Raw genomic sequence first — 21519 nt, 5'->3', positions numbered from 1 at the left:
TTATTTCTCTGGTATTCTTGAATTTTCAGCACTTTTGATGCCTTTTTGTTCACATTTGTCACGCTTCATAACTGTATCTTGTGGCTGTAAAGAACACCTTGGCAAAAAATGTCTTGGCTTAAACAAGTGTGTAGTACAGCTCTACTAAAAAAAGTATGCAATGCAGTATTTTTATACAGCTTGTCAGTAGGTAGTAAATTAAGATCTTTCACCTTTCTTGCTCTTTGAAAATGTTGCAGTCGAGAGAAACACTACTGTTAAGTCCACTTGTTTCATTGCGCTGACATCAGGCAAAAAAAATGCAGCACTGTCCTATAAGAAAAGAGACAGCCTCCTTTCATATTGCAATATTTGAAGAAAAGGTTCCTTGTATAATGGAGTAGTATTTTTAAACAGTTTAATGCAGACAGGGCAGAAGCTCAATGAAAGTGTGACATTACCAGCAGTGTCTGTTTGCCGCATTCGACCCATGAGATAGTCATATTTGATCCTGTGGTGTATCGAGCCAATAGGTCTCAAATGTTTTGCATTGCATTTTCTTCCCACTGCATAATTCTGTATGTACAATTTTCTTCACATGCCCTCCCTTTGTCTGTAGAGATACACTCAGTGCAATGCTTTGTAAGAAGTGACCAGAATGCAACAAAAGTTGTTCTTTGGTCAAGATGTGGTGTCGATGAGCTCATCCTAAAATAGTCAAACTTATTTGTTTCTTCCATTTTTAAGCTGTATTCTATCAACTGAGAAACTTAGGAAGGAAATGAGACTTTTTTTTTCAGCTCCCCAAAAGCCATGAGTGTGAGCCATAATGTATAGGATAGTATGAGATTCCGCCTGTCGGAAGAATTGTTCATGCACTGTCAAGTTTGTGGCACCATTCATCCTGTGCATTATTTACACTGTTTATAAGATGTCATAATCATGTGGCAGTGAAGCAAAATCAAAATTTGAGCTAGTTGGTATTGGATCTGGTAAAATTATAAAGCAGACTCAGGGTAAGAACCCTAGTTCCATAGGACATGTGGCTACTCAAGATTCTGGTAAATTTGCACCATTTAATTTCAGCCGTTGCCATTGTTTTTTTTTTTGCTACAGGACGACGCATCTCACAAGACTGTAGCAACCTTCCACATCATCAAATACAAATGCTCGCAACAGCCACTTATTCATCACATCTGAAAAGGCTTTTTTTTTATAACAGCCACTCACAGAGCATGCCGTTTGTTGGGATCATTGGATAATTTTAATCCGAAAGCATTTCTTTGGTCATGGCTGGCGTGAACAGAGCCTGTCGTCAAATGTGTCATCAGAGCTGTCCGCACACTGTCAATCACCAACTGCATGAATAATTAACATAATAGTTCATTAAGGAAATATGTAAATAGTAGGAGTAATTAAGTAAGTGAGATGTTTAAATGATTCGCTAATTATTGTAGCAAATTAAGTTGTAGACAGAGTGCGTCTGTAAAAACTGTTATCAGAGCATATCAGCCTGAAAAGCATGATAATTTGACCGAATTTGGTATGCAATCTAATTTGATACGGTCACATCAATAGTCATCTCCAAATTTGGATGGGCAATCCACAAAATTTGGCTCCTTTCCTGGACAATCGAAGTTTCCCTCGTCAGAATTGGACCAAAATTGCTGCCTAACCTAATTCGATAATGGCTAATTCAATGGTGCCCTCCAAACTTATGTGGGCCCACCCGAAATTCGGTCTCTATAGGGACCTCCAAAATTTGACTTCATCTGAGTTTCACCGAAATTGATGTCTAACCTAATATAAGTGTGGCCACCTCAGTGGCGACATTGCAAATTTGGGACGAAATTTTGGTGGACCAGCCCCAATGTTTGTCCTTTTCCTCCCGAAATTTGACTTTTTCCAAATCTGACCAGTAGAAATGCACGTGGAACTCCTAACAGAACAGTGTATGGAACACGCAATGCGTTCACATTTTGGCAAGTAAGAAGATTTAAGTGTGCCCCCATTATTTTTCAATATATTCGGGGTGCCTATCAAAATACATTTTCAGATTCTTTAACTTTCCATGTTTCTCTCTGACTACTGCAGCAAAACTTTCTTCACCACTTCAAAGGGTGACAAATGTAACGGGCCTATAAGATGATAATACACATCATTCATTCATACAAAGAAAAACAGTTCACTGAAACTGAAATGACACAATAGAAAATATTTGTTCCTGTTTCATAAAGCCAATTTCTTCTTTAAGGATATCTTGCTTCAATCTGCGACTATTACTTCTCCTGTACGTCTTTAACACGGGTTTTAGTTTCTTCCAAACATCTAATGTTGTGATGTGTGAGCAAACATTTTTTAAACCAGGGTAAAAGTAGTAAAAATTTGGAGCAAATTAAGTCAGATATTTTCATGCAGTTCAAATAGCAAGACAGAGCTTAAACTAAAAGGAAAAAAATGTTTCCACAAAGCACAAAATGAATAGACACCTCTACTCATCCTTGACATCTGCGTTTGGCGCATGATGGCCTTTGCCGCCTATGTGCCATAAAACCCAACACAACACAACACTCATCCTTGACATCCTTTGCCACACCGTAATTCCTTTCAGGCATCTCATAATGAATATTGTGAGGGAACAACATATGCAAGTTACATCTTCATTCATGGGAAAAATTATTCTGGTATTCATTTTGGTTTAGATGCTTGACTAGAGAGTTACTGAATATTGTCATGAAACATTGGTGAACTCTCCTACACATTCTGGAAGTAAAGATCCATTTCTCGTTTATGCTCATGCAAAGGAAAGGATATTTCTTTTTTAGTCGCTGATTTTCCCTCACTTGTGGCGTGATGTGCACCTGTAAGATACAGTTTGTGCCACACTGCTACAAAACAAACGAAAATGACTGGGTATGTGCAGCAGCTGTTTCTGTTTAACCATAGAGCAACGAGCCTGTGTTTGTTTTGGTTTCTTCATGGCCTGTGAGATCAATGCGGCCAGACACAAATGTTTGCTGAACTCTTTTCATGCCAGGAGATATAAAGTGCACAAATTCCGCACATTACAGGTTCCAGCTTTCTTACAGAAAATACTGGTGCACACAGCTATGTTTGCTTAAGCAAAGCAACAACCAGTGCAGGACAAACGAGCATATTCATGCTCCCTTCGTTGGCAGCAAGAAAAGGCTTACTTGTATAATATGTTATTTATTTATTTATTTATTTATTTATTTATTTATATTATTTATTTATTTATTTATTTATTTATTTATTACTACCTCAAGGGCCCCATTGAAGGGGTATTACATGAGGGAGTGGGTAACAGGGCATAATATTGCTTCAATCGATGACATCAATAGTGATGGATCCGTATGAAGCACGACGTGGCCGGGTAAGTCATTCCAGTCTTTCGCGGTGCGTACACAAAATGAGGACAGATGAGCAGATGTGCGGGCAGGCAGAGGGTAGGTGGTCTTTTCTTGGTTCGTGCGGCTTGAGGTACGGTAGGCTGGGATGATAACAGACTCGTGCGGAACATGATAATAGAACTTGTGATACAGACATAATCTTGCGATGCGACGTCGGCTAGTTAAACTTGAGAGATGAGCATTGCGTTTTAGTTTTGGTGACACTTTCGTGATAAAAATAAGCAGAGGATATGGACCTAGAGGCTCGGTTTTTAATTGCCTCTAGGGTATTAGAAAGGTTATTTTGATTATGGTCCCAGATAGCGCATGCGTACTCAAGTGTAGGCCATACAAATGTTAGATAGGCTAGTGATTTCAACGATGGTGGTGCTAGACGTAATGTTTGCCGAAAATACCCGAGGACGCGATCAGCTTCCTTTGAAATTTGTGTCACGTGGTTTGACCGCCTAAGATCATGCGTTAAATGTAGACCTAAGTATTTGTAAGTTGTTATAGCGGTGTTTTCTGAGTTAGCAATAATTTATTGTACTTTGAAGATGGGTCAGAGTGACGCCTGTGGAAGGAAAGGAGAGAAGTTTTTTGCACGTTAAGCGACATTAGTCATTTATCACCCCAAGGTAATATGCAATCTATGTCAGATTGAAGGAGCTGGTGATCATTGTTAGTGAGTATAGGACGGTAAACAAGGCAATCATCAGCGAACAAGCGTATGTTAGAGCGTGTGTCAGTTGGTAGATCGTTTATATAAATGAGAAAAAGAAGGGGCCCGAGGACTGTGCCTTGGGGTACCCCAGAAATAACAGAAGAGCGGGAGGATGAACATTTATCATCAAAAACGAACTGTTGCCGGTTAGTTAGAAAGTTACAAATTCAGGCAAAAATAAGGGAATTGAGATTAAGATGTGAGAGTTTCAAAAAAAGCCGCTTGTGTGGAAATTTGTCAAAGGTTTTTTCGAAGTCTAAAAAGAGGGTGTCCACTGTAATGTTGAGATCAAGTTTAGCGCTTATGTAATTAATAAATAGAGCTAATTGTGTATCACAAGAAAGGCTCTTTATGAATCCGTGCTGGTTTGCGTGAAAGAAATTAAGAGAAACTAGAAATTTCATGATGTGGACGAAGATTACGTGTTCCATTAGCTTTTATGGAACGCTAGTAATGGATATCGGACGGTAATTGTGACGAGATGAAGGCCCTTTTTTGGTACTGGAATCACTTTACCCACTTTCCAGTCGTACGGTACAATGCCTGATGAAAGAGATTGCTGAAAGATATGAGAGAGCAGTACACTTGTGACATGTTTTGTGTTTTTTAGTACGTTAGCAATATTGTCATCACTACCTGCTAATGAGGTTAATTTCAAAGAGTTAATTATTTTAACAATACATTGGGTTCCCAATGATATATCTTGCATAACAGGGAAACCAAAGGACGGAAAATCAGGTAGATCACCGTCTGGTTCATGAGTAAATACAGAACTAAAGGTTTGGTTAAGCACTTCGGCAACATCCTGTTCAGCAACTGCAATGTTATCGTCGCGAAGTGTTATTGTGTTGCTAGGGTTAGGATTAATGCATTTCCAAAACTGACGAGGGTTTGTGCGCAACATTCCAGGGAGTGTGGTGTTAAAAAATGTTTGCTTATATTTAAAAACTTGGGCGTCATAAACCTTTTCGTCTTCGTAATATGTCCTCCATGTGCTAAGGTTATTATTTCTTCTGGCAGCCCGAAAAGCCTTTTCTTCTAATTATTGAGGTGTTTCAAAATATTATTAAACCAATGGGTAGAGACGCGCTCACTCATATACACCTAAACTGAAAAGATGTTATGCCAACTTTATCAGATTCATGTTCTGTATGCGCGCAGTATCATTTTGATTCACAAGAAATATATAGACCCTTTGCACAAGTCAACTTCTCTGCATAGCAAAGGCACGTCGCCTTGGCTGCCCTACCGTTTTTGAGGCAGAAAAAGGTGCAGCACTGGGGACACATGTGGTCCTAATAAAGCCACTTCCCTCCTTTCACGTTTCACTGCCAGAATAGTAGGAAATTGCCAAGCTTCTAGTTTCGCACAAGAAGTGTGAAAGGAAGCCGATTTTCATGTGTGTACACAATAGGAGGCTCAGAATAGTAGTTTGAAATGGTGCAGCGAACTTCTGGGTGATATGCAGCCATGATGAAAGACCTTTTCCTCCATCACCAATCAGGGGAACTCTATCCAGTTATTGCGCTCAGTATAAATTGTTTCTGTAGTGCCTTTTGTCTAGCTACAATAAAACACATTTATGCATGAGGAAATAGCCCCGCCGCGGTGGCTCAGTGGTTAGGGCGCCCGGCTACTGATCCGGAGTTCCCGGTTTCGAACCCGACCGTCGCGGCTGCGTTTTTATGAAGGAAAAACGCTAAGGCACCCATGTGCTATGCGATGTCAGTGCACGTTAAAGATCCCCAGGTGGTTCACTCCCTCCTTTATCCCTTCCCTTATGGCGCGGTTCAGGTGTCCAAAGATATATGAGACAGATACTGCTCCATATCCTTTCCAAAAGCCAAATATTATTATTATGCCTGAGAAAATTCAATTCAAAATATTCCTGTCACTTGATTCAGGCATGCATCTGCACCGAAAACAACTAGTTGCGACAGCCTAGGTGCTTAGATCCAGGCTTTAAAATTTATGTGGAGACTCGTTTTTATGAGAAATTGGGCACTCATGGCAATACCTATATTTAATGCATAACATGGCTCATGTGTGCACGGCGTATATGTACAGAATAGTGGCTGTGTAGCTTATGTGAAGCATAAGTGTTATATCATTGGATAGCTCCTGTCAAGTGTAACTGCACTGAACTAACTCTAGGTCTTAATTAACATTAATTAGTTATCTGCGATTAAAAATTTAACAAAAATATACAACATCAAACCATATATGATTGGATTGCTTATGTCGAATTTAATTGGACATGCCTAATTATAGGTCTTGGTTAACCATTAGTTAATTGTGATTAAAATTGAACTGTAGGCTAGAGTGTCATATCATAAAACATTGAAAAACTCTCGATGAGTAAAATCCAAAGTAAAATTCTGAACCACGCAAAAACCATGCAACAGCGCATTTAACTTGGTTAAAGAAAGCAACAGAAAATGAACCAGTAGCACTTAATGATTACGAATTCTCAGAATGTAAGGAGACTTAAGAGCCTCCAGTAGCTTTTGTTCTTTTTAACTTATTATAACTCAGTTTACTGTAGAAGTGGTCTCCTTTTTATTAGAATGCAGTAGCCTTTTGATACAAGCTATCTTTTCCTCAATGTTCACTTAAGGAATTTTAATGGCGCTGCTAGGTTAGATTTTAACATGAAACTTAACTTTATTTGGTGTGTGCTTTGTTTTTGCAGGTAATGGAGTTGAAGCCTGGATGTGGTGTTTTTGTGGCAACATTGTCCGTCAAAAACATTGAACAACTGTCGAAGACTGCGACGGCGGCTGCCCGTGGCCTGCTGACAGCTGTGTTTACGGAGCAGGCTCTGCTGACTTGATCAGTGAAAGGCAATCGTGCCAAGGGGACGCACAGGCCTTATGAGCAACGGCCATCGTTGGAGCCAACGGCGGTCAGAGCCATTTTGTGTGAGTTCTTGCATTTTTGAATCCGTGACTGTTTCGTGTCTGCTGAATTCGCGGCTCTCTTGTTTCTGCCTTAGTCTTTGGGTGCCCTTGCTTATTTTTGGAGGTGTACTACACAGTTTTTGTCAATTATTGCTATTTACTGATGAGACAAATTAACTGATTGCACTCGCTGTATGAGCAAGGTGGATTATGAGTGCTAAGATATATGATATTGTCGCCGACAAACGTAGGGCGGCACGAAAAGGGGCTTTTTTAATCCGAAGGCCAGAAACCCAGCAGCCCGCGTTCGAACGGGAACGTCCTCTTCTTCGCTCCCCCACGAGCCCAATAATGCCGCTCGGCCGCATAGCGGCACTCGCAGAATGTGAGCAGTGTGGCATTGCCCCCCTCCTTTCAAGAGGCATCGCCTCGATGCCTCCGGCAAGGGGGATAAAGAGTGTGGAGACACCGAAAGTGCGATGGCGTGTGGTGGCAGCACTGAATGTGAACTCCGGGAGGGGCCAACGGGCGTAATACGGTTTCATGCGGGTCACGTGGACGACTTCAGACTTGGGCGGGCGAGAAGACCGGACAACTCCTTGCGGGTACACTTCATAGTTCACATCGCTGAGTTGACGTAGCACCTCGTAGGGGCCGAAGTAGCGCCGCAGAAGCTTTTCAGAGCGACCGCGCACACGTATAGGGCTCCATACCCAGACGTGCTCGCCGGGTTGGTAAACCACCTCCTTGTGGTGGAGGTTGTAACGCCGGGCGTCAGTTGTCTGCTGGTGGCGAATTCGTTGTCGAGCAAGGTGGCGAGCGGCTTCTGCATCGCGAACGAATTGGTCAGCGCCTGGGACAGACGAGGGGGTACAATCCGGGAGCAGCATGGCGTCAAGCATGGTCAGGGCATCTCGGCCATACACCAAACGGAAGGGGGTGAAGCGCGTCGTTTCTTGGAGGGCGGTGTTGTACGCAAACGTGATGTAGGGAAGTATTTCGTCCCAGTTGCGATGGTCAGCGTCGACATACATAGACATCATATCTGTGATGGTCTTGTTCAGCCTCTCAGTAAGTCCATTCGTTTGAGGATGGTAAGCAGTAGTCTTTCTATGACTGGTGCCACTAAGACGTAGGACCTCGTGTGTAAGAGCCGACGTAAACGCGGTTCCCCGGTCAGTTAATACAACCACGGGGGCGCCGTGGCGAAGCACGATGTGGTGAACAAAGAACTGTGCAATTTCAGCCGCGGTGCCACGGGGAAGAGCCTTGGTTTCACAATAGCGGCTTAGGTAGTCCGTGGCAACAACAATATACCGGTTTCCCATGGAGGACACCGGGAATGGGCCCAGTAAGTCCATGCCGACTTGTTGGAATGGGATTTGCGGTGGATCAATTGGCTTCAGAAGGCCGGCCGGTTTTGTCGGTGGTACCTTCTGTCGTTGACACTCACGGAAGGTTCGAACGTAGCGTTGGACGACCGCAGCAAGCCGTGGCCAGTAGTACTTGTGGCGGAGGCGTCCCAATGTTCTGGAAAAACCGAGGTGGCCAGAAGAAAGGTCGTCGTGGCATGCAGCGAGAATTTCCTTACGAAGCACGGTTGGGGCAACGAGGAGATACGCAGTGTCGGTCGGACCGTAGTTTTTCTTGTAGAGGACTCCATCTATTAAGCAAAACGACGAAAGTCCGCGCGAGAGGAGTCTGGGCGGAGACGGAGCGGTTCCTTCGAGGTACTCGATTAGAGGCAGCAGTTCGCAGTCGGCCCTCTGGTGGTGGGCAAGGTCGGATGTGGTGACAGCGCCGAGGAAAGCAGAATCGTCGTCGGACTCATCTGGTGGGCACGGAAGAGGAGCTCAGGAGAGACAGTCTGCATCGCTATGTTGCCGACCCGACTTATACACGATGGTGACGTCGAACTCTTGCAACCGAAGGCTCCACCGTGCAAGTCGCCCCGATGGATCTTTGAGGTTCGCAAGCCAGCACAAGGAGTGATGATCGCTGACGACTCGAAACGGGCGGCCGTACAGGTATGGGCGAAATTTTGTGATTGCCCACACAACAGCGAGACACTTCTTTTCCGTTGTTGAATAATTCGCTTCGGAACGGGACAAAGTGCGACTTGCGTATGCGATCACGCGTTCCACACCGTCTTGCCACTGCACAATCACCGCACCGAGGCCCACATTGCTGGCATCTGTGTGCAGTTCCGTGTCGGCCTGCTCGTCGAAGTGGACAAGGATAGGCGTAGATTGGAGGCGGGCCTTAAGCTCTATGAAAGCTTTTTCCTGATCTTGGCCCCAGAAAAAGGGTTCGGAGTCTTTTCTCAGGCGAGTCAGCGGCTCTGCGAGCTTGGAGAAGTTTTGAACGATCCTTCGATAATAGGCGCAAAGCCCCAGGAAACGCCGCAAGCTTCGTTTATCTGTTGGCTGGGGAAATGCAGCAACGGCGACGGTCTTTTCTGGTCGGGGCTAACGCCCTGAGCGCTCACAATGTGGCCAAGAAACTTTAGCTCCCGATATGCGAAGTGGCACTTTTCAGGCTTGAGAGACACACCCGCAGAACGAATTGCTTCGAAGACGGCACGCAAACGTTTCAGGTGCTCCTCGAACGTGTCGGAGAAAATCACGACGTCGCCGAGATAGACAAGGCAGGACTGCCACTTCAGGTCAGTTAGTACGGTGTCCATCATACGTTGGAACGTCGCAGGGGCTGAACACAAGCCGAAAGGAAGCACCTTAAATTCGTTAATGTCCGTCAGGAGTAACGAAGGCGGTCTTTTCTCGGTCCCGTTCGTCGACCTCGATTTGCCAATAACCGCTACGAAGGTCGAGTGACGAAAAGTAGGCAGCATGGCGGAGGCGGTCTAATGAGTCATCAATGCGCGGCAGTGGATAGACATCTTTTTTGGTAACGTTATTGAGACGTCTATAATCTACACAAAACCGTAGGCTGCCGTCCTTCTTTGCGACGAGAACAACAGGTGACGCCCAGGGGCTCGTCGATGGTTGTATGACGTCGTCGTGGAGCAGTTCGGCAACTTGGCGGCGGATAGCATCGCGCTCCTTCGACGAAACACGATAAGGACGCTGACATAGCGGTCTCTGGTCACTGTCGACGATAATACGGTGCTTAGTTATTGGCGTCTGGCGAACCTTGGATGTTGATGCAAAGCAGTCGCGGAAAGAGTCAATAAGGCTTTCCACGCGGCGTTTCTGATTGGTCAGAAGGTCAGGGTTAACGTCGGTCCTAATGGCTGTTGCAGTGTCCTGTTCAGCTATTTTGGGGGCCGTTGTTGATAAGGCACATTGGCCGGCATGTTCACCAAGTTCTTCGAAATGGGCAATCACCGTGTTTTTCGTCAAATGTTGGGGTTCACAACTACAGTTGGTCACTAAGAGCGCGGTACGCGCGTGAGCAAGGTCGACAAGGGCGCGAGCAACGCAAACTTGCCGAGACATTAGCAGCGACATATTCGCTTCGGCAATGCCCCGAGTACCGGAGCTGGTATCACACTGGTCTGTGACAAACTAACTTGCTCTCGGCGGTATCTTTGTGTGGTCATCAGAGATGCGTAATGGTGCTCTGTGCGGCTCGGGGTTGGTATCAACGGCTCGCTGTGTCGAAAACGATACCAATTGCTCGTGCAGGTTGATTACCGCCCCATACTTTTTAAGGAAGTCCATGCCGAGAATCAGTTCTTTAGAGCACTCTCGTAGCACGGCGAAGGAGCCAGTGAAAGTTGCACCGCGGATCTTTATACGGCTGGTGCAGACGCCTACCGGCGTTACCACATGGCAACCAGCTGTGCGTATCTGCGGCCCATGCCAAGGTGTTAGAACCTTTCTGAGGGTTGCGGCTAGGTTACTGCTCATGACAGAAAAGTCGGCTCCGGTATCGACGAGTGCAGATACGTCATAGCCATTGGCGGCAACAAGAATTTCGGCGGCGGAAACAATTGTTTGACAATTTGTCGGCGAGGGTTTTGGTGCCGTCGTCGATGGGGTCGTCGCTGAGGTCGTCGGTGAGGTCGGCGGTGGGATCGTCTTTAAGGTCGGCGGGTGGGGTCGTCGCATAAAATCGTCGGATGGAGGCTGTTCACTGTCTGCGGCAGCGGCGGTCTTACCCCCAGAGGACGCCGTCTTCAGTTTTCCCGGCGGGGAGACGTGCCTCTGAATTGGCCAGATGATGGTGCATGACTGGGTGGAGGAACTCATCTTGGAGACGGCGACCTAGACTGGCGTCGTGGAGGCGTTGAGGGCAGACCATTATCGGCCAGGTACTGCTCAATGTCTCGCGGTCTCTCACCATAGCGCGGTCGAGGTGCGCTCGGTGGAAATCCTCTTAATCCCATCCGCCGGTAGGGGCAGTTGCGGAGGATATGACCGGGCTCCCCGCAGTGGTAGCATAGTGGCCGGTTGTTGGGTGTGCGCCACACGTCAGCTTTTCGAACAGGACGCGGGTCACGCAGCTCGGCGGAGGGAGAGTACACCTGCGTTTGTTCGGCAGCAGGGCGGAACGCATGTGGAACTGGCGCAGGTCTCCGCAGAGCTTCACTGTAGCTCATAATGTACGGCTCCGGCTGCGGTGTCCGTAGGGCTTCGTTGTAGCTGCTGGCGTACGGCTCCGGCTGTGGTGCCGGTGGTGGCTGGACTGCTCGCCGAATTTCCTCGCGGACGGCATCGGCTACAGCTGCAACACTGGCAGGTGGAGCATCTAAGCGGAGGTTGCGCAGTTCTTCGCGAACTACACTCCGCACAAGCTCCCGAAGAGCCTCGTACCCGGCGACTGGCAGGGACGCACAATAGTTGTTGGCCGCAACACTTCCCGGACGACCGTACTGCGCACTGCGTTCCTGTAAGGAACGTTCCATGCCTGTGGCTTCTTTAGCGATGTCAGCGACGGTTCTTGGTGGGTCGCGTATGAGGCCAGCGAAGAGCTACTCCTTCACACCACGCATGAGGTGGCGCACCTTGGTAGCCTCTGGCATGGCAGGGTCAGCCCGATTGAAAAGACGTGCCATGTCTTCAATAAACATAGCGACGCTTTCGTTCGCCTGCTGTGACCTGGTGCGAAGGGCGAGTTCGGCATTTTCCTTGCGGGCGTTTGTGCTGAAGGTAGCCAGAAACTAACGGCGGAACGCTTCCCAGTTCGTAAATGATGCCTCATGGTTCTCGAACCATGTCTTCGCAGCGTCTTGGAGCGAGAAATAGACGTTTCGTAGTTTTCGGTCGTCGTCCCAGTGGTTAAAAGTGGCCACACGGTCAAAGCTGGACAACCAGTCCTCGACGTCCTCAAACCGATCGCCGTGGAAGGATGGTGGTGAGCGAGGGGTGAGAACTACAACGGGCGGGACAGTGCCGGAAGGCTGGTCTGTCTGACTGCCTGTAGTAGACGTCATGGTACGCACCGGCCTCGTCAGAGGCTGACACTCAGGTTGCAGGCCTCGCAGGCGGCGGCTTGCTTTGTGGACGGGTGTTGTGTCCAAGCGTCGCTGATCAGCGTCAGAGTTGCACTCGGGTTGAGCGTTCATGAAACGATACCCAGCGGCTCCACCAAAATGTCGCCGACAAACGTAGGGCGGCACGAAAAGGGGCTTTTTTTAATCCGAAGGCCAGAAACCCAGCAGCGCGCGTTCGAACGGGAACGTCCTCTTATTCGCTCCCCCACGAGCCCAGTAATGCCGCTCGGCCGCATGGCGGCGCTCGCAGAATGTGAGCAGTGTGGCAATATGCTTTAATTGTTGCTTTGATGCATTGTTTATCATTTTGTGACAAACCAGCTGGCTGTTTCCCCAAAGCCTGCCTAGCGTACACGCAAATCAGTATTGATTGTCACAGGTTTGCACCATCATTATTTTTTAAAATTTGACAGAATGAGCAGGGTGTATAATGCCAAGTCAAAATATTCAATGCATGGTCATTTAAGGTAAATGAATGAATTTGAAGGGAATGAAGGCAAGCACAGCTTGGGTAGCAGGAAGTTAGACAGGCAGATGATATTATGAAGTTTGTGGTGATAAGTGGCCTGCATCCAGCACTAGAAAGTGTTAATTGGAAACTTCTCATATCAGGGACTTTTCAGAAGTATAATAAGGGTTATATTAGGGCTTAAATTGTTTGGGAAAGTACTGCGCGATGGTAGTGCACTTTAAAAAATCCAATACGGTCGAAATTGCATATAAGAGGTGCTGTAGTGAAAGTCTCTGGATTGGTGGTGCAAAATCTCCCAAAGTTGCTTTGGGACGATAAACCTCATGCACATGTGTTACCATACGTTTGAAAACTGAAACTGTGGCTGTCACGTCAATATTTGTGTTCCACGTTGGAACTTCAGGAGAACAAAAAAGCACTTCCAATCATTAAGCAATTTTTTGTTGAGCCCACACACACAGACTTCACTTCCATGGAATATGTGCATGTTTTTAAATCAAAGCACCCTGCCTCTATATCTGATATTATTTATTGTTCTCTGTTGCTCTTTTCTCAGTTGAGGAAAAATAAATGCTCACAAACAGAGCCGAAGTATATACTAATATATTTTGCAGCAGTTACTTTCAAAGCGCACGTTCAAGTCATATAGTTGTACAGAATCAGTTAAATTGATACATGTCTTCTTGGAATAATCTGGCAAGTAGATATAAAGGAAGATATACTGAAAATGACAAGCACTTATAATCTGTCATATGTTAATTAACTGTGGTTTTTATCTTTTTCAGCTCAACCAAGACCACGGCCGCGAAGAAGGGGTGGGAATTCTCGGAGAAGATAATTTTGCAGTCTTTGGGAACGAAGCTTAGCGAAATGCGCAGTGAAAAGGCAAAGCAGCTATCTGTGCAGGAAACAGCTACTTGAGTTTTCACAGCATATCGTGCTCAGATCTTCAGTTGAGCACGACGTGCGCGCCATTCACGGCGGCGCACGTATCCCTGTCAGGAAGGCGGGGGTGGTTCGACGACTCCGGTATCTGTGCGCGTCGTCAAGATGAGACTGTACGCCTTCTTGTTGAGCATTTATAACGCCCAAAAATAGCTGAGCCCAGTCCTGTATTACGTGGTACAAACCATACCCTCATAACTTTGCTGAGAAGCATATTTTAAGGCCGACTAACGCGACCAGCAGGAGAAGACATGCGTGTGCTGCGTTGTACTCGTTCGTCGAAAAAAAGACTTTTTCGTCCGAATTTACCCTCTATATTATCTTAAGTGCATAGGCAATTGCTACGCTTATAAGAATTTCAATAAGCTAGCTTCCTGGATAATCTATTGTGGCACTACGGAGGGGGGAGTAAGAGTGTTCACCGTTAGTGTTCAGCTGCGTGCAGACGGCTCGCCGCTTCATCGATTGATTACTGTCACCATGGTTCCCTGAGGGCAGCATAAACCCTTTTGTAAACTCCAAAAGCCAGCCTTTCGTGCGCAGCGAAAAAGCAGCTTGTCACAGCTGCCTTTCATCTTATCACGACTACCGTGCGTGGCTTACCCCGTATCCACTTAGCCTTCTTGAACTACAGGCACTTCAAAGCACCTTAAGCTGTTTCATAAACTACTTGCGAACAAACCTATCCTTTCCTTAAACTATACTGTTATCTCTTTGCAAGACAATACACACATGGATAGTGCAGAAAATACAAAAATCATTATTCCGACTTTGAAGGCTACAGCGCTGCAGCCGTAATTTTCTCCTCCAAAACAGGCGAAGTCGCCGCGGTGAAGGAATTTTTTCTGCACAGAAAACGCGAATAAAACTTAAAAGCACAGCTTGACCACGCTTTCATTTCGAGCCCCAAAGCACTGGTAACCACGCGAATAATGGTGCGACTTGAGAACTGAGCCAAGTTTGCCTGTTTCCTCATGAGATGCGAGCATTTTCTCTTGAGAACGTCGAACAAACTAGTCTGTGTTCCATAATAAAAATTCTTGCAGCGGAGAGAAAGGTATACCCGAATGCGGCGCGACAAGCAAGGTATAAACACGAATAAGATACACATTCCTCAAAGCCGAGGACTTGTGCCGAGCAAGAACTTGCGAGTTGGAGCCTATCTCTAGGCACTGTTCACACTTGTGGGTGGCTGTTTGGGAAAGCAAGTCACTGCGCTAAAAGATGGAAAGATCGGCGACGTGCTGGCGCGAAGCGTGACCGGTATTACCGTTGCTGTTGGTACCGTTAAAATGCCAGCAGAGGAATAGCTATGCAAACAAATTATAAATAAAACATGCGAGCGCCCAAACGCAATTGATATGTTTTTAATTCCGTCAACATAGCCTTTGATGGTATACACTGCTGCGTGTTTTTGCAACACACCAGTTGTACACATCACCCCAATCACTTGATATATAACCTCTTTTATGTCGCGAATAGGATTCAAATAAAAAAGTTTCGTGTCTCTGGTAATTTCATTTATGGACTAATATCCTCTGGCTATGAGCAGCCGAAGGCCAGCTATGGTTGACACCTTCCCTTCCGGCTCACAAGCGTGACGGCGGGGGAGCTTTCCTGACGGGGACGCGAAACAGGCCGCGCGGCGCTGCTGACGCAAAGCCGATCAACGGTGAAGCTGCCAGTCTGGTGCAGGGCGCCTATATAGTCAGTCAGTAAAAATGGTACCGTTGCTGATTTGTATTTATATGCATATAGCATCTGCAGGAAAGTCAACACTGGGCAGAAAAGGTGCCCAGATATATGTGCAACACAGAAAAGGTCATGGAGATCATATCAGGCACAGCAAATCGGACAGCATCCACATTTAAGCATGTAGGTTTTGGGCCAGATATGCCATATCTAGGCCAGATCTTGTACTTTACATCATGAATTGGGCAGATATCTCCCCCAAACAAGCCATATCTGGCACTACAAATCAGGAATCGGACTGATATGGCATACGTGACCAGATATTTCATATCTGGTAATTTAAATCAGGAATTGGGCAGATATGTTTTATCTGGCCCAGATGTGTCCAGATATGCCATATCTGCCCAATTCCTGATATGCCAGATCTGTTTTTTTCTGTAAGTCCAGATATGGCATTTCCGTAAGGGGGTATTCATTCAAATGAGGTGGCTGATTATTCAGCAAGGTCGGCTCTCGATGGGCCAGTGACACATCCTGTGCCGAATTACAGCCTCCTTGCGATTTCCAGGTTTGAGCGGCTCCAACACATATCAGCCAGGTTACGTGATCCCTTACTAAATACGACTGCTTATCAGCACTTGGCATATAATTGGAACGTCCTTTCATGTAAATCCAGGCTGTGTGAAGTATCAATTACGCGGTTGCGGTGCAGTATTCCCAGTTTGAATTTGTTTCTATGCAGGTGTGGGTTGACACCGACAAACCTATGTGACGCTTACGGCGAGGTTGAATCGGTAGACCATTTTCTCCTCTACTTTCCACAGTTTGCGCTTCAAAAGAAGATTCACCTGGAGGCTCCCATCTCCAGGTTTGGGCTCCCGTTATCTCTGCCAGTGTTATTATCATTAGATGCAAGGGCCAAAGTATTTGCATTGGGTTCAATTTGTGGGATTCTCTATGATTACATAAATGCAACCGGTAGGTTGACTTGCTACCGGTTTTAAAATTCTTCTAGCATTTGTTTTTTCACCAAAATGTTCTCTGTTATTTTAGTTTAAATATTATTCTGTCGGTTTTATTGATACATTTTTCAAAATTCACGCTGGTGCTAAAATTTTCTCGCAATATCCTATGAAAAGTTTCTTCTTTATCTAACTACACCTTAGCCAATCCCCCCATGTGGATGTCATGGCTTAAGAGGACGAAGAAGAAGAACTGCCTCACGCTCAGTGGTCGACGCAAACACGCCGTGATGAGAAAGCAGGAATTAGATACCAACATGTTCGCTAGCTACATACTAAGAGTTAATGTGCTTTTGGACTCTAGTTCAGTGCTGCCCGCTGCACAGCGATCATCGGCCTACACTGCTAAAGCGATAAACTGCGAATAAGGAAGGGCGTCAGTGAAGAAGGCATAGAACGATACTTATTAGGCATTTTGCGCCACGTGCATGAAGGAAAGCTTGGTTCTGAAATGCTTGCTGCGCACACAGCAGTGTGAATTCGCCTTTTTTGCACATTATCAGGTAAACAATGATGATTATCGCAGCTTGCAATCTTTTGTGTTCATATCGAGGCTTACACTATGCTCCTCGCATACTTCTAATTATTTAGCACTACTAAACCGCCTTTAGAGAGGCACAGAAAATGTGCCGGTGTTGCTGCCATAGTAAATGTTGGAAATGTGCTACGAGGAACTTGTCTACAACAACAATTCATTCGAGAATCCCCTGCACCACCACTAATGGTAGCCGCGTGATCCCAGCTGTGGCCTGAGATTGATGCTAACCCCCTTTGCTGTCGTGATGGCACTCCGGGCCAAATAGTACCCGTTCTGAAAACACGAGACCTGCTACTCTAGGTATCGCGCTGGCCGAGAAGTTAAAAGAAGAGTGCTCGATAAGATAACTTTAAATCAGGGGAACAATGTAGCCCCCAGACTGCGCAGGTGCACTAATGCGCGAATAAATGTGATCATAACGCACAAATAACTAACTATCAGAACCCTATTGAGCTGTGACATTCTTGGAACATATCTGTGAGGCATGTTCATCAGGCTTGATAACAATACTGCGCCCAGTTTTCTTTTTCTGCGCATTAGGAAGTGCTTCACTTGACGTAAGTGTGCTCGTTGCTTTCAAAAGATAACTCCCGAATCTTAGAAAAGGACAGGGGCGTTTAAACCATTTTCTTAGGACAGGGCCCCCTGCAAAGCGTTTCGAGCTCGTCTTGAAACCACAGTTTCCAAATGCTGCAAAACCTGAGGAAGGTGCCCTCGGAAGCTCTCCTCGCATAGAAACCTATGAAGCCTCAAGGCCGGCAGCTTGTGACGAACACAACTGCGGCAGCGAACAGCTCACTTTTTTTACCTCATTGACAGGGTGTGTATATTTCCGGTACATCGAAGAAAACTCGCTGAAAATGCTCGCATCAGCATCCCAACTCTACTTCTCCATGGCATCTGCAAGAGTCAGTAGACATGCATATAGTCTTAGTTCTCTAGTTCGCAGTATCGCGCCAGCGAAACTGGGGTGCCTTGACGAAGCGAATATGTCGTGGCTGCCGCGGGTGCGGGAATTGCCAATTGACGAAATCCACAGTGGCATCTGTCTAGCTGTGCAACAGGCGGAGAATGATGAAGACTGCCTCCGGCGCATAGCGTGGCTGCGCTGCTGGCTGTTTCCATTGCATCCCCTCGAGGGGTTGCGGGTCCACTGTCTCCGTGCATCGTTGTCCTGGAACAAGTGTCTCGAGCTTCTGGACTATATGGCAAGTGCGCTTCGGCTTGGTGACCATGGTGCAACACTCGGTTGGCGAATGTACAGAAGTGCACTCACTGCCTGCTTGCTGACCGAACGCCAGGATCACCGGTCCCAGGATCAAAGCGTCGTGTACGTGATGTTGTGGCCGGGCTGGCATTTCCTAGCTTTCTACTGCATGGGGATCAACATCCAGCAGCGAGTGGAAACCGCTCTACGTGAAGCGCTGGGTTACAATCCTCTGCATGTCGGCAGCGTACATCTCAACAACATCGACGCGATCATGAGCGTCGTCGACGGCCTCGAGCGCCAGTGTTTGGAGTATATACAACTGGAGCTGCGCTTCTAAGTTCCCATACATTTCGCTACGGATTCTCGTGGCGGCGGAACTTAAGCGGCTTCATTGGCGGAATAAGGCAAGTAAGTCTTGGTCGCTTAGACTTTACTCTTTTCGCAGATCTGTACGTTCGAAAATACATCAGATAAAAAGACTTTTGAACATCATGGCGCTTCTTCAGAACCACTAGATGAAATTGTTATTCTCATTGCAATACGATCCGTAGCAGATAGCATTATCAACGGTTACAAATCGTCTACGGAATGTTTGTTTTGTATGGTTCCAAACAAAAGTCCACAATGCCCATTCGTGGACCCTGCCGTAGGCTTTCGGCAGTTTACTCCAGAATTATATTAGTTATTTCTTTACTGAGTGCATTAAGACATTTTTTGAGGCACTGCCAATTTCTTTCTTTGTTCTGGTTAGCTGATAAATGGACCTAATACCTGGGAGCGAGTTGATAAACACCTTTATATCGACGATATTTTGGGCTTCCAGACTAGTGCTGATCGTGCGCCAATGCCTGATTTTCAAAATCACGTTTTGAAGAAAGGCAATGTCTCATTTGATTGCTCAAAACGAATTCTTCGAACAATGCCAATATCAGGATGAGGGCTGAAAGAGAATTTTAGAAGGATTTGTCGCCAGTACGCTTTGCTGGAAGTTCGGGCAAGAATGACAAAAAAGTTTCTAGACCTGCAAAATGCATTTCTCTGGGCCAGTTGGTATGAATCCATGATTTGGGCCAGCATGAACTTTGGGACACAAACGAAGAGAGACACGTGGAACACGGAACACACTGCTGACTAACAACTTTAATGAAAAGGCGCGGAACGCGCGGAAATATATACAGTGGTAAAGGTGGAGAGAAGGATGGAGAGAAGGCAAAGGGCATGGCGAAAGAAGGCCGCACCAAAAGCAAATGTAACAACAATCCTTAGAACAAATGACGAAACAGCCGTTACCGGGAAAGCGAAATCACTGAGCCCCCCACAATCTTAGGCCGCGTTGCAAAACTGTGGGCACTACATGCCACTACATGTCACTAAAAGCCACTACATCTATCTTCGCGATTCGGCGACCTAAGTTCGCCAGGTGGTTTTATATACCGCGTGTTTCAGGAAAAACTTCCAAAATCTTTCAAATATAAAATTTTTGGGGGTAAAAATATGACTTTTGTGGTATAGTATTACCAGTGCTGGCGGACACGAGAAAACCAGATAAATGTTTTAAGCAGTGAGCTGGTTAACCAATGTTTAATTATTAACTTTCTAACTAGTAGAGTTAAGCGCTGAGGTACAATCAGAAATTTGTAGCCGGTCGTTAGTAACAGCCCCCTCAGTTTTTAGAACTTCGAAAACGCGATTACCCTCGCCGCTGTGTCTCGACAAAATATGGCTGCATCATGCGAAAATACACGCGCTTTCGAAAGCATTCAGGCAAAGCTACCCCTGTAGTGCGCGTAACTAGTCCAAAAAGCCAAGATTTGTAGAGCCAAAGCGACCAGGGTAAGGTCGTTTTCGAATTTCTAAAAACTGATAAGGCTATTTACTAACGACCGAATAAAAATCTCTTATTGCAACTAGGCACCTAAGTCTAACAGTTAAAGAGTTAATTAACAAAAACTCGTTAACCACTCAATAAATAAGGCAATTCGCCAGTTTTCTGATGTCCGCCAACACTTGTAATACTTTGCCGGAAAAACCATGTTTATTCCAAAAAGCTTCTTTATACAAATTTTCGAAAGTATTCAATGAAACACCCCAGTATATTATCGCGAAAAGCCATTTGCACAAAAATAAACATCAGGAGCGAAGAAACATCCGTAGCGTGTGCACGCCCTGGTTCCGAGACACAATTGTCCTGAAAAAATTACCAACCCAGCTTAGCGGGTAGTTTTTTGAAGCCTACAGTATTAGAAAAAAAATTGACCGTTGCATAAGCACCACTTCCGTATCCTTATCCAAGAAGGAATTCAACTATTTTGATTCTAACTTGTGCCACGCGCGCCCGCATGCCAGTCTCACGTGATGGTGTCTGCTGTCTATCAGGAGTGATTACGAATCTTGTATACATGTGGTTTTCCGTTTAGTAAACCTCGGTTGAAGTTCCGCGTTGTGTCTTGTGCATTCTTCTCTTCGTCCCTCGTCGTTTTGCGTGGTTTCAAATAGCACTCCCATGTTAACCACCAACTAGCCCGCCTTTGCCTTTTAAAGGCGTTAAAGAAGAGCTTTAGAAAGCAGGAAGTGAACGGCTAGGACAACTCTTTTGTAGAAGCAATGTCTTATCAGCCATTTTAAACAAATTCATCACCAGAACTGAATGTACTTTAATTCATTTCGAGCGAACATATAATTGGGAACCATCTAGGAGCACTAAGGTTCTATTGTAGCAATATAGTTCTTCCTTCGCATAATCTTAGGGCAACTTCAATAAATGCCTACCTAGTACCAGAGGCACAAAGGATGTCAACAGTAGATGTAATAACATTCAAGGACGGTAAGGCTGCCGCAGTGGTGCAGTGGTTATGGCGCTCGGCTGCTGATCCGAAAGACGCGAGTTCGATCCCAGCCGCGGCGGTCTAATTTCGGTGCAGGTGAAATTCTAGATGCCCGTAAGCTGTGCGATGTCAGTGCACGTTAAAGAACCCCAGGTGGTCGAAATTTCCGGAACCATCCACTACGGCGTCCCCCATAGCCTGAGTAGATTTAGGGCGTTAAACCCCCATAAATCACACCATCAACGACGGCAACATTGCAAGCGCCAAGGTTCTAGTCATTAGGGCTAACTTGACACAATAGCGCACTCCGCCGGCTGAGAGAACTTGACTGGCGACAAATTTTC

Source organism: Amblyomma americanum, chromosome 9 (assembly GCF_052857255.1).
Source record: "Amblyomma americanum isolate KBUSLIRL-KWMA chromosome 9, ASM5285725v1, whole genome shotgun sequence".
NCBI classification, from domain to species: Eukaryota; Metazoa; Arthropoda; class Arachnida; order Ixodida; family Ixodidae; genus Amblyomma; species Amblyomma americanum.
This window is presented reverse-complemented; position numbering follows the sequence as displayed.